Raw genomic sequence first — 11,671 nt, 5'->3', positions numbered from 1 at the left:
ATGTGAAGCGGAGGCCGGGGCGGCGGGGACAGCAGGACCGGCGCCGCCGTCCTTTCCTTCCCTGCCCCCTCCCCTCCGCCCCCTCGGGGGTCTTCTTTCTCGGCCAGTCGCCGGCCCCCCGGCTCCTCGGCAGGACTCCGGGAGGAGTTCTTAGAGCCCCCTCCCCTGCCCCAGCCCCGAGGGCGGCGGGGCCGGGGGGGACCCGGGGGGCCGGCCGCAGCCTCCGCCCAGAAGAAACTTTTCAAAAAAACAAAATCCGGAGCCTCCCAAACGTGACTGTCTGGGGAGAAGTGGCCCGGGACGGGCAGAAGACCCAGCCTGAAGAGACCCAGGAAGAGGAAAAGAGGAGGTGAGCGGGGCCGCCGCCTCGTCTGCTCCGGCGGCGCGGAAGAGACCCGGGTGGCCGCCGGCTTAGCGATCCCAGCCCCGCTTCTTCCTCACTAACGCTCCGGAGCCTGCCGCAGCTGCCGCCTGAGTCCCAAGGAGGAAGGGAAGCACCCCACTCTCTCAGCGCCCGGCTCTTCTCTAAAGTGTGAGTGGCCCCGGGAAAGGGAATGGAGGGATAGAAAGGGGGAGGATGCTGGGGCGTCCTCCGGAGTTTTGCCGGTGTTTTCCAGGAGTGTTGGGAGTGTATAGACGAGAGGGGTACCTTAGTCCTCACTGCGGGGAGAGGCATCCGGCAGTCCAGTGTTTTGTAACCTTTTAGCGCTCTGTACGTGTGATACGCAAGCCCACAGGTTTCTCTTCGAGGAGTTCTGTCTTTCTCCAGGGTGGACACTTGGTATCTTTCTGGCCAGTAATTGGCAAAAGGAAATTGAGGAAGCCAGAGCCTATGTGCGCACAAGGGACATCTCTGTAATACATATTTTCCTGGTACACCCGGTGGGAAACAGCGCGGTAGTTTTTGTCTCTGGGCAACTCTTATTTGGTTCTCAAGTAGGAACCCCTGAAAGTAAAATTGCTTTCTTTTTTGCTAGTCTTCCTTGAGAGATTTCATTTCAGTACCTAGTGGTACAGGAATTTTTTTTACCTTCTCATTTCCTGGGTGCAGTTCCTGCGTATCAGGAAGACACTGTAACATTTCAGTTACTCAGGAAATTCTGAGGTCTTTTGATCACAACTGATTTGGGGGAGAGCATTTAGTACTTTAACCAGTTTATAAAAGGTATTAAATTTTTTCCTTACCCAAATGCTTTTTTTTTTTTTTTTTTTTGAGTAGCATATGTCCTAATTGCTAGCAGTTTTTTGTTTGTTGGAATGACTTGAAGCTTTGCTTATTTGAGTTATCTCATGCTTCTCTATCAAATGAGGAGAAACTTCTGATGTTTAATTCTTTGAAGAATGATGTTTTTCCTCTTCCTTTATTTTAAAGGTGAAATCTGTAAAATCTTTGATTTGTAATTTAGGTATCCCCTCAGAGTGCCAAATTAAGGTGCAGGAAAGTAATTGACATTTCATATGTTTATACAGACCTTAGGGTTAAGCATAGGGTGGAATTTTATATAACAGAACATAGGCAGTACTAAGAATTATGGCCCCTCCAGACAATTGTGTGAGCTTATACTCTGAAGCCACTGCTGAGAGAAACTTTGTGGGAGTGAATGTAAGCCTGGGATTATCCATGCTAACTTTTCCATTCAGGATCTTGATTAAACTTTTTAAAACTTTCTCAAACACTTTTCATCCTGTACTTTTTCTCTTTTGAAGAGATGAATTCTGCAAGTTTACTAGCCCCTGAATTATGTAACAGTTCATTTATTTATCCCAAACCTGTCTCTTTATAAAGTTTCAAGACACATCCCAAGTTCGTATTTTGAGAATTGCTAGAACAAGCTGGAGTTCATCTTTTCCTGGTTTGTAGATTTTGATTGTTCCTCTTTACTATCATCTTTCCTGACTTATTGTCTTAAAATAATTTCTTCCATCCTTTTGATCACTTTGCCCTCCTCTGGAACTTCACCAGCTGTTTTGTTTTCCTTTATATGCCTTTTCCTTGTTATGCTTTTGTTAGGAACCTTAGATTCTACTTTAAATAAGTACTGGCATCAAAATATTGAGTAGTGGGGCTTCCCTGGTGGCGCAGTGGTTGAGAGTCCGCCTGCTGATGCAGGGAACACGGGTTCGTGCCCCGGTCCGGGGAGATCTCACTTGCTGCGGAGAGGCTGGGCCCGTGAGCCATGGCCGCTGAGCCTGCATGTGCTCCGCAGCGGGACAGGCCACAGCAATGAGAGGCCCACGTACTGCAAAATATATATATATATATATTGAGTAGTGGATGTAGTGTTAGATGTGGAATCAAAAACAAATTTTGCGGGCTGCCCTGGTGGCGCAGTGGTTGAGAGTCCGCCTGCTGATGCAGGGGGACATGGGTTCGTGCCTCGGTCTGGGAAGATCCCACATGCTGCGGAGCGGCTGGGTCCGTGAGCCATGGCCGCTGAGCCTGCGCGTCCGGAGCCTGTGCTCCGCAACGGGAGAGGCCACAGCAGTGAGAGGCCCGCGTACCGCAAAAACAAAACAAAACAAAAAAAACAAATGTCTCTAGATCTGTTATTTTGTGACCTTGAGGAAGTCATGTATCCCATACTTCACAAACATAGGAGGAAGAGAAATCTAGTCTTGCCTAGGCTGTTTTTTGGGGGAGGAAAAGAGGACAGACCAACAAACTAGTTTGAGCGTAGATTATACTCCATCAAAGTTGCTTACAACTTTGACTTGTGTTGTTTTGACTATAGATTGGTTAAAAATCATGGTAATGTTTAATGTATATTTGGGTAGCAAAGAAACAACAGAGCATTTGTGGGTCCCTGCCTTTGAGATGCTTTTGCTTATGGGTGGCAGAGGCAGTGAAACACAGATTGCACGAAATTATAGAAAAGGAGGAATGGACCAGTTTTTATCTACGACCACTGTATGTCAGCAACTGTTTGGTACCTTATAGATGTAAATGTATTTGTACATTTTTCACTAGGGAAATGTCGATGTTGGACTATACAGAACTTATTGGAGTGTCTGAATCAGGAGAAAGTGTTTTTTGGGAAGAAAAGAACAGGTGGAGATAGTGTTTAAGACTTTTGGAATTGGAGGGGGTGAGGGACAAATGTAATTCGGACGTTAGCTTATAGGAATACAGAGGGAGATTGTTGAGTAGGCTTAGGGCCAATTTGTGTTTGTGTGGATACATGTTTACAGCCCAGAGAATGAACTGAGAACAATGTTTCTGAGAGGGTAGTTTTAGACCACTGAGAAGAAATCGTATTTTAAGCCAAGAGGCATTATACCTGGATTAGGATTTTGTTTTTCTAGAGAACTAACATTTTTACACTACAGTCATTGAAGAGCTGTACAGATGGAGGGGTGAAAAAGAAGGTGCTTCCAGTATGTTGGTATGGTGCTAGTGGTTTCTTATAAAAAGTAATTCAGAAATGAGGCAGTGGACTTTGGACATTAAATTTTAGGGTTAAAGTTGGATACCAATGCAATCTTAAGACAGTAAAATAATGAGTGATATGCTGAAAATTTAGAATTGGGAGTCATTATAAAAGTACTAAGGTTTCTCTATAGTGCTGATGGAGAGTAGAGAGCTGAAAAATGGGTATTTGGGGGGAGGGGAATGTGTTAAAGTTAGCAAAGATACAGGAAGAGGAGAATGGATGAGACTCTCCTGTTTTAAAAGTGAATAAGGGTTGAAATTGAAAAAGGAGGAACAACCTTTAAACATGGGCACCAGTTCAGTCTTAGGGCAGATGATTATTTTTGAAATACTAACAAGCTTTTTGTAAGGTATATATGTCCCTTGAGATTGTTCAGAAGAATATATAAGATTTCAGTGTTAAGGAACTTATACATAAAAGGACAGATCTGTTTCATCAAATTCATGTTTTTAAAGTTTACCTTTCATTATTATCCTAAGTTTGGAGTCTAACATGACGAAGTGGGGCTAAAAATAGCTGGCAAAGAACACTGCTTCCCCTGCTCGCAGTTGGTGTGTGTCTTTGTGTCCCATACAATGGAGGGGATATCCCTGTGTTGGCACAGCAGTGCTGAAAATGCCTTAAAAAAAAATCTTTTTATTAAAAAACAAACAAAAACCAACTTGGCACTTAAAAAAATTCAGACGTCTTCGAAGCATTTATGGACATTGGAAGACTGATTTTTTAAAAAATTAAAATTTAAAATTTTTGTGGTGAAACTTGGATTTAGTGTTGACACTAACAAGGATTAAGGATTGTGAGGTAGGGAATACGTATATCCACACTTTTTTGTGTTCCTTAGTTCCAATTCACCTTCTTAGTAGCCTGTTTGGCCTCTTCTTAAGAGTGATAATTCAAATGGCAGGACCTTCTGGGCCACAGCTATTTAGACAGGGAGCTAGATCTATGGTGGTTCTAGGATCTGGAATATATGCCATATGAGTGCCTTCTCTCCTCACCCACTATTTTCCACAACAGTTTTTATGCAGGCGAAATCATGATTCAGTGAACTTTAAAGGGCAGCCTTTTGGGGTTAGCACGATTTACTAGTGAATGCAAGTGGGGAAGGTGGGACCCTGGTAGTAGGGAGTGATCACCTCGTGTGCTCTGCCTTGGCAACTTTGGGACTGATATGGGATGATTAAAGAGCCTTGAGGGTGTGTGTTTGTGTGTTTTATCACCGGATGATCCCAAAGCCCACACCTAGGCTAGCAGCAGCCCAATTCGTGTACTTGGAGATGGTTTTTGGAGAAGTCTTGTGTTGCCTCCGGCATCTCATTGTGTAGAGGAGGGGTTGGCATACTTTTTTTTGGTGAAAGGCCAGTTATTGAATAGTAAATAGTTTAGATTTTGTGGACCATATGGTCTGTGTCGCAACAATGCAGTTCTGCTCTTGAAGTGCTCTTGAACGCCACAGACAGTATGTAAGTGAATGAATGTGAATGTGTTCTAATAAAACCTTATACATAAAAACAGGAGGTAGGTTGGGTTTGGCTCGTCGTTTATGGACCCCTGGTATAGAACACTGACTGCCAAGTCCACCAACATGCAGAATGAGCTTCATTCCGCTACGAAGCTGGGACTGGCTCTTTTAGCTGGTCTCTGTTTTCTAAATGAGATGTGTTCCTTGGAGGCAGTCTTAAAATGATTCTGCATAAAGCACAGAGTCTACTGTTCAAGGTACTTTTGCCTCCACAGTGATGAAAACTATGGACTGAGGAGCAGGGGCAATGCCATCTATAAAGTGATGAAGCTAAAAAGTAGGACTACTTGTATTTCTTATTCAAAGATACCATACCATATAAGATACCATATAGTGATATACTGGACGTGTATCATGGCCAGAAGTATCTTTGAAGAAACTTGCGAGTATAATCTTGAAAGGTTCTGAAAATAAGTTGTAAAGCATTTACTTTGCATGTAAAATTAGAAGTATTGATGGTTTGTTTGAATCAGATGAAAATATTTGTCAAACTATAAGAACATTAAGGTTTGGTACTTCTGTTTCTTAAAGCTTTGATCTTTTGCAGTGACCAAATTCATTGTGTAGAATTATTGGCTCCACAATTTTTGTTTTGTTAATTTCAAGTATTATATCTTACCAGATCACTTAAATCATTTAACTCTGTACTTTAAAAAGTTTTGCTGTGTTCTTAAGGGTAAATGTAGCATGGGTTAATAGATTCACCCAAAAAATAAATCTCAGATGTGTTGTTTAGAAAGGGTAATTCACTTTGTGCAATTTTACATCACAGCTAATATCAAAACATCTGTTTCATATGTCAGCATTGGACGGTGGTATATTTTTACCCTGGTTTCATAAATCTTATTTATCTCAGGAGTCCCCTGTTTATGGCAGGGGAAGGGGTTATTCTTGCAGTAGTGACCACTTTTTAGTTTCAAACCTGCTTTTACTTTATATAATGTTTCTACATATATAATTGATACTTCAATTCCTATTCCTTTAAAAAAGAGGTCTGACAATTTTACATGACCTGACAATTTTAGTATACCTTTTAGAAAGAAGGTCACTGTAAAGTTGCTTTTTTTTTTGGTGGTACGCGGGCCTCTCACTGTTGTGGCCGCTCCTGTTGCGGAGCACAGGCTCCAGACGCGCAGGCTCAGCGGCCATGGCTCACGGGCCCAGCCGCTCTGCGGCATGTGGGATCTTCCTGGACCGGGGCACGAACCCGTGTCCCTTGCATCGGCAGGTGGACTCTAAACCCCTGCGCCACCAGGGAAGCCCTAAAGTTGCTTTTTTATTCATTAGGAGAGGATTCTTTCCTTGCTTTTTAAAAAAATCTTGCTTTTATTTCAAGCTTAAGGATGAGTGGCAATTTAAAAGACACAAGATGTCCATCTCCTATCTCCTACCTTCTATCCAAATAGAAATATTCTGTATTGGTGACACTTCCAGTGGACCAGGGAAAAGAGTGGTGTATTAGGTTTCATTTATTTATTTATTTTAATGTAGCTGAATTGTCATTACAGACGAGTAAAGTTGTTTTCAAATAATGAACTCTTGCTGTTAAACATTTCTACTTTGAGACTTTTCCCCGCTGAGTGTCAAACCAGTCTGTCTTATGCCTTAGTTTAGTTTTAGATTTTTGCTACTTTTTTATGATACCTCATTGATACTGTTGCATGTTCCCTTTCACACTGTGTTTGGAGTGTGTTTCCTAAATCTACATGAAATTTCCTGAACACTATGGGATATATATTTTCTGATAATTATACTTTTACACACATGTATATTTAAAATTTCCTCCTGTTCTACCTTCAGAATTGTGAAATATTTGAGGGAACATCTGTACTTGATCTGGATATTGAGTGACAAACCAGTGTATACAGTTTTTTCTAAAATGTTCCCTTAAAAAATTTTGAGTAACAATTGATTTCTCTAAAACCAAGAAAATATTATGTTTGTGTTGTATTATCCTGCAATACAGGTAGTTGGAAAATAATAAAAAAATGGGCAAGAGACGTTATTGTTTGGTATCTTATTTTTCGCTCTTTCCCCTCATCTAAGGGATAGCTAGTAGATCAGTCAGATATTGTGCAGTTTCTGTTGCTCTGCTGTTTCACCTCAGCCCTTTTTTTCCAGCTGGAGGTTAGCTACTGGAAATCTCGGTGGCTTTAGGCAGGAGGTAGCATGTGCTGTTTGTGTGTGTGTACATGTATCATGCTAGATGCTCCTTCATGACTGCTGTGGAATTTAGGAAATATTAGAAGATAGTGGTACAAAATATTTTTAATATCACTTAGCCTTTCTTCTGAGAGGATCACCATAGGAGAAGATACTGAACCCATCAATATATGTTAGGCCAAATGTGAAGTGTCAAGACAGATTGCTTGTTTGTTTTTGGAAGAATGTATATAACTTAATGAGACTTTTAGGATGGCATGCTTTTCAGGGTAGTGTAAGGGGTAGTAATAGACCTTTGCATGACATCCTCTAGGTCTGAGAAGGACTTGTCCCACTAATAATGGTGGGTAATTTATAACTATCTAATGGTTGAAAATATGCATACATGGAGCCAGCAACAGTTGCTAATTCATTTCTCGTTTCCCTCATAAAATACATTGATACTCTGGAGGCAGAAGACTCATTAGTTAGGCAGTACCTTTCTTGGCTTTGTGGCATGGGACAAGCTACTTATCCTTTTACTGTCGACTTTATCACCTGTTGATGGGGACATGTCTTACACAGGGTTGTTGTTAGGATTAAATGAGATAATGTAAAACATATGCAAAGCTCTTCCAGTGCCTGGCTTATAGTAAGGTGACCCATCACTGTTAACTTATTAAGTTAAAGATCTTTTAAAGTATAACATAGACAGAAGGCTAAAGTCAGGCTTTATATTTCCGAACACTTAAATTCAGCCATTGAGTTTGACAAATAATACTGAAGTAATTCTGCCGTGTTTTCAAAAGCCTCTGAAACAGTGTATCATTCATTAATGTTTTTATTTTAAAAAAATCTTAAAAAGTAAAGAAATGGCAGAACTGCTGTGCTTATTTATAGAAAAGAAAGACTGATTTGAACATAACTGGAATTTGAATTCATCCCTAAAGACTTCAATAGTGCTTAGATCAGAAAGGACTCTTTTTTGAATAATTTATTATCTCTGAGAATGACTGTGGTTTAAATTGTCCATTTAGAAATATCAGGATGTAATTGGATTATCCAGTCTTTAAACTATCCATCTCTTTAACACTGGGAATAAAAAACTTAAAAGAAACCGTGAAGTTTAATAAGTTTTATTTGTATCGTTACATCTCAAATTAAGATTGAAGGAATTTTATTTGAAGGATTTTATTGAAGGATTTTGTTTTAACTAAATTTTTAGTTTTCTCTTTTTCCTAAAATGATGAGAGCGAGGGAGGGAGGGTTGGCTATTCCCTTTTCATGCTTAATATTTATTAAATACAGGATCAGTTTTCAGAAATAACTTTTCCTTCAAACTTGGCATAGTCAATGTTCTATTGGCCAATTCAAGAAATAAATGCTTCTTGATAGTTTTTTGTGTTTGGAAAGTATTTCTACTTTGAGAACAATTCGTCTATGCCTTCATAGTTTGTTTGTTTAATAGAACTGTATATTTAAGATAAGTGTATGAAAAAAATCCAAAGGCAGAAAGAAAAGATTGAGCTATGTTCCTTAGCACTGTTTGTCTTGCCAACTCTTGTTCTTATTCTTTAACTTTTCTTTTAAGGCAGATTTGCTTTAGATTTTGGTGTAAATGCAGAAATCAGATTGACTTATATATTAGTGGATCTCTGGTTAAGTAATTAATTTAATGGATATTCTAGTTTTTAAACAAAGTCAGTATTTTAAATATTTCTCTCTGTTGGTAGTGATTGGAGTTATAATTCTGGAGTTAGCTTTTTTCCATTTTAGAGATTTTCAGAAAGAATTATAATTATGAATAGGTTACTGGATAGATGGGAGAAGAACATAATCTCTAGTGAGTTTAATTTCTTCCTGTTTGTTTATTATGTCTATAATACCAGGTTATATAAATAAATATGCTGGTCATCAGCTTTCTTTTGCATGATTGGTTGTCTCTTCATTGGCTAACATAACTTTTGGAATGCTGCTCTAACGAGTAGGGAACCTTTTTTCTACCTGAGTATTACACAGGTAGACTTTTTTTCCTTAGAGAAATATAAAAGTTTTAACTAGATTAGAAATTGAGAGTAGGAAAAAAGTTTTCCAAGTTTTTGTAAAGGCCTTTTAGTAGGAGAGGAGAGATGGGATGTATAGAGGAGGGGAGAGACGCAGATTGAAGGAGGGAGGGAAGTGGCAGATTCGGGGAGAATGGGTCAGGAAATTTTGAGGTCAGCCTTAGTCAGAGGTCACACCCTGTTATTTCTTTGGGTTGTGGACACGGGGTGTTACCACTCGATATCTACCACCCTTTGAAATGTTGATTAGATGATTGACTCTAGCTCCTAGTTTTTCAACATCTGGATTCTTTAAACCATTGAAGTTTTAATTTGTATGGGATAATCAGTGTATTCTAGGGTGGGAAAAAATCCACAGTACCTGCTAGGAGAGGGGGCGGACATACGGCTTTTGACTACATTGGAGTTTCGTTTTGGTTTTGGTTTATTGTCTTTCCTCATTGGCCACATTTCCCTAGCTTTGCCTTAGAAGGATACTTGTAATTCTATGTATGTGACAGAGTAGTTGAGAGGCAAGCCTTGGAGTTGATAGACCCAGGTTCCAGCTGTGCTGCTTTGTGACCTTGGTCAAGTTGTTTATTCTGTGTGTGAACCTGTAAAACTGGGATGATAATAATAGTACCTGCCTCTCTAAAAAGGTAGCTAAGGGGATTGAGATAATGGATCACAGTGTCTGGCTCAGAGTTAGTGCTCAATAAATGTTAGTTGTTGTAATAATAATAAATATTACAATATTATTGTTATTTTTTTATGGTTGCTGAAGGTCTTTGTAACCTTTGTTTCTGAATATGTCACTATTTTGAATAGTGCCTTTATTCAGCAGCAGATATTTACTGAACACTTACTGTGCCAGGCATTGATCTAAGTGAACAGAACATTATAATCCCTGCCCTCTTGAAACTTACATTTTGGCTGAAGGAGACAGAATACATAAAGCAAAGTAGATGACCCATCACTCTTCTTATGAAATTTGGTGTTTGACTCATATGTCTAAGCCTCCATTAATCAACCCTACCAGTCTTCACCTTTAGGTCTTTTGCATTCATTCCTGTTGCTGTGCTTGAGAGTGTTTGTGGCAGGAACACCCTAAAAGCACACAACTAGTGTCATTGTCTCCAGCTATTGGGCGATCTTAATTTTAAGACAGACTTATTACTCCATCATTTCCTTGGCTTACTGTTTAAGTTGGCTATCACAAATCTTTCCTTTCAGTCCTCATACTTCTGTTTCACATTGTTTACAGAAGTGTTGCTCCTCCCCAGCTTATCATGTTTTGCTTATCCATTTCATTTCCAAAAGGGATTAATAGAAACCTCTTTTCAGAAGTATTCCCTGACTAATCTAACTATATACTTTCCTTCTGCTCTTTTTTAACTTCTCACCTTCTATGTGTTGTTAACGGAGATATTTAACTTTCTTATTCTGTCTTTTTAAAAAAATACTGTTCTTTATCTTCAATTAAATTGTAAGCCTTATTAGGTCAGGGACTACTTTTCTATTCTGAGCCTTAGCTTCCTCACTTGAAAAAAAGATAATACCTACCTCACAGGGATGTTGTGAGATTTCAGAGAGAGAATGTATGGAAAAGATAATACCAAATCCTTAATAAACGTAGTTTTCTTTTCTTTGAACCACTCTAGTTCCCAAAGTTTGTACGGGGCATGCATACAGTCAGTGCTTAAAAAAATACTTGTTAATTTATCCTGAATTGAGGTTGGGAGTCTTTTAATTTAACTTCCACTTGTGTGGATAATTTTAGTTTTTACTTCCAGATAAGATTCAAAATATTAACTTTCCAAGTATCTAATGAAAAAAGCTGAGGCATGAATAAGAGACAACAGAACCGTGCTTAGAGTAGGGATTGAATCCCCGTTGTGTGGGTTCAGTTCGGGCTGGTTGTGTGACTTTTGGCAGGTTGTTTAACTCTTGGCCTCAGTTTCTTTTTTTGTAAGATGGGGAAAATAATAACTACCTCATGGATACTATGTTGTTAGATTAAATGAGAATAAATGAGAAGCACAGAACATTGCCTGGCATATAGCAGTAGCCTCAGGAAACATTTGGCAATATCCAGAGATGTTTTTGATGGTCACAGCTGGGGGAGAGGTATGTGTGAGGGTGCTACTAGTATTTTGTGGGGAGAGGCCAGGTATAATCATTGTACACAGGACAGCACCCCACAACGAGGGATTATCTGGTTCAAAAGGTCAATGGTGCCAAGATTAGGAAACCTTGCTTTATCGTTAAGCTGTTTCTCATTTGCTTATCTTTGTAGTATAAGGTACTTTGCCAGTTAGATTCTGTATAAATACTGACATCCTTCACTTGTATCTAAAAACTGACTATATATCCATTTGTATGCAACATATGCATATTTGTGTGTGTGTGTGTATGTATATGCTTTTATGTATGTCTCTGTACCTTGCTATTTCCTCTGCCTGGAGTATTATTTCCCTTTCATCTGTGAAACATTTATCTCTTAAGACTGTACTTAAATATCATCTCCTCTAGGA

At 39.5% G+C, this 11,671-nt stretch overlaps 1 protein-coding gene across 1 annotated transcript in view; it reads left to right on the top strand.

Moving 5' to 3' along the window:
• Positions 1-255: 255 nt before the first annotated feature.
• FBXW7 (F-box and WD repeat domain containing 7) overlaps positions 256-11,671 on the top strand; it is a 206,451-nt gene continuing 195,035 nt past the window's right edge. Inside the window, exon 1 of the mRNA XM_065877185.1 lies at positions 256-532. The gene's annotated coding sequence lies outside the window, so the exon portion shown is untranslated. The remainder of the gene's footprint in view (positions 533-11,671) is intronic.

This window comes from Phocoena phocoena, chromosome 5 (genome assembly GCF_963924675.1).
Source record: "Phocoena phocoena chromosome 5, mPhoPho1.1, whole genome shotgun sequence".
NCBI lineage: Eukaryota > Metazoa > Chordata > Mammalia > Artiodactyla > Phocoenidae > Phocoena > Phocoena phocoena.
This window is presented reverse-complemented; position numbering and strand designations above follow the sequence as displayed.